Below are 1,989 nucleotides of genomic sequence, written 5' to 3'. Positions count from 1 at the left end.
AATAAGTCTTATATACCAACACTTCATCACAATAATCATATGAAAATAAATTTCATTAATTAAAATCACCCATTACAAAAGTAATTCAAGCATCCAAAAAGGTCTTTTCCAATACATCATCTCAATAATCTTCACAACTATCAAGTTAATTTAGACAAATATCCCAAAACTTGTTTTTAGCAAAATTCACAAACACCCAAAGTCTGCCGATTTGACAAAGATCAACCCAAGTTCTTTTCAGAATCTACCAACAACCAATCAACCACTCTGGTAAAAACAAATTAAAAAAGACATAAGTAAACTCATATATCCAAGAAAACAAAGCTAAAATACACTTAAGTAAGCAATGCATGTGAAAATATATTTGCCATGTCAAACCTATATGGACATGGGATGTAGAAACACGACTACAACCTGCCACATTTGGTCAAGTTCCCAGCCTTTCACAGTCTACAATATTCTGCCCATGGCAAAAAACATAAAATGGTATCAATAAAATAAATAAGATGAGAAGAAAAAAACAACCAAGAACCAATAGAACCAATAAAGTTTTACTTACATAAAACTCACAAGAAGTTAACATGCGCGCACTTCATGGTATCTAAGTATGGTTTTTAAGTCAATACACTGACTCCATATGGGCTTAATCTTGAGTGCTATGGCCTATATGACAGTTCGCTAAATAAGAATTTTGTATGTAACTATTCTCTTAAAGAAACAAAAAGGAAACATAACTTTTTGGTGATCATAGTATATGGTATAAATCCTTATACAATGAATGGGAATGAAACTAAAGAACTAAAATACCTGCTTGTAAAGTTATTCTGCTCTGCTTGAAAGATATCGACTTCGGCGAATCCTCCGAATTAAGAATATCAGATAACTCCTACAAGCTGTAAATCTCAGAAGTGTGAACAGAATGTGACATATATCCACTACAGAAAAATTATTGAAAGTTTCATTTGAAGTGGCACACCAGCGCAGAAACTGGCACTAAGATTAAAGTATGATCATTAATCCATTGTCTGATGTAGCACCAGAGTAGTTTATAGTGTTCTACTAGCCAGTCTGGACATTTCAACTCTTTGATTCAACATAAAAGAAGATAAAAACAGAGAACCTAAGCTTAGTTAGTAACCATGTTATTGTATCATCATACTATAAGTTCTACAAGTCATACCAAAATAATACCCATTCAAATCTGTTTGTCTCTAATGAATTTTTAATGGTCTCCATTGCTTTCTGTTTTGCGTACATATAACACTCGATTGTCTAAGCCAAACGTTTCCTTCAAACTCTACTCATCGAGAACCTGAAAGATAGAAATATTTACTAGACAATGTGAGATGGTGTTTGCAAATCTATCCTAGTGTGCAAACAATATTCAAATGGAAGCTCCTACATTCTTTTTGCATTAAACTTAGAGGATGGAAATGAAACAAACCCAAATTGTCCCAATCCCGTCGCATGTAAAACGAACATATGCTTCATAGACACGAAGCTCAACCAAATCCATTTGCATTTCAATTGTAAAAAAAAGTTCTAAATAGTTAAACGTAAGTAAGATACTGAGATTTTCAAGGGCTTACAAGTTTCTTAGTTGTTTGATTGATTTCTCCATCTCCAACCTCAGAAAATAAAAGAACCAACCAGAAATGTTAACCCAAAGAGAAACAAAATCAATTAAGCTAAACAAGAGAAGCAACCAAGCAATCTGAAGATCGCTTGACCGATGGGCGGGGTAACAGAAAAAATAAATTATCTATAGAGTAAAAAATCTGTTATAAAAAGAGAGAGGAGAGAGACAGTTAGTTTACCACGGTGGTTAGATTCGTTGCCTGTGGGAATGGGTTGGTGGTGGTGGGAATTGGGTCATTGTGGGGGGTGGGGCGGCGACAGTAAGAGAAAGTTTTCATTTTTCATTTTTACTTTTTCGTTAGAGTGCCAACATTAAAAATAGGCCCACCCATGAAAGTTTTTGCATCTGAA

The 1,989-nt window shown here is 34.1% G+C and overlaps 1 long non-coding RNA gene across 8 annotated transcripts; it reads right to left on the bottom strand.

The window, feature by feature from the left end:
• Nucleotides 1–224: 224 nt before the first annotated feature.
• On the bottom strand, nucleotides 225–1,539 carry LOC147480970 (uncharacterized). 8 transcript variants are annotated; one of them, XR_015204956.1, is made up of 4 exons: nucleotides 1,445–1,539; nucleotides 808–1,312; nucleotides 379–460; nucleotides 242–267 (listed from the first exon to the last, which is right to left on the bottom strand). It is a non-coding gene; the product is annotated as an uncharacterized LOC147480970 (long non-coding RNA). The 8 variants fall into 8 exon arrangements; XR_015204961.1 differs by having other exon boundaries at nucleotides 1,403–1,496; XR_015204957.1 differs by adding an exon at nucleotides 560–663 and having other exon boundaries at nucleotides 253–267; nucleotides 415–460; nucleotides 808–1,502.
• Between the last annotated feature and the right edge of the window lie 450 nt (nucleotides 1,540–1,989).

This window comes from Coptis chinensis, chromosome 8 (genome assembly GCF_015680905.1).
Source record: "Coptis chinensis isolate HL-2020 chromosome 8, ASM1568090v1, whole genome shotgun sequence".
Lineage (NCBI taxonomy): Eukaryota > Viridiplantae > Streptophyta > Magnoliopsida > Ranunculales > Ranunculaceae > Coptis > Coptis chinensis.
The sequence above is the reverse complement of the archived record's forward strand: the minus strand, read 5'-3'. Positions and strand labels throughout refer to the sequence as shown.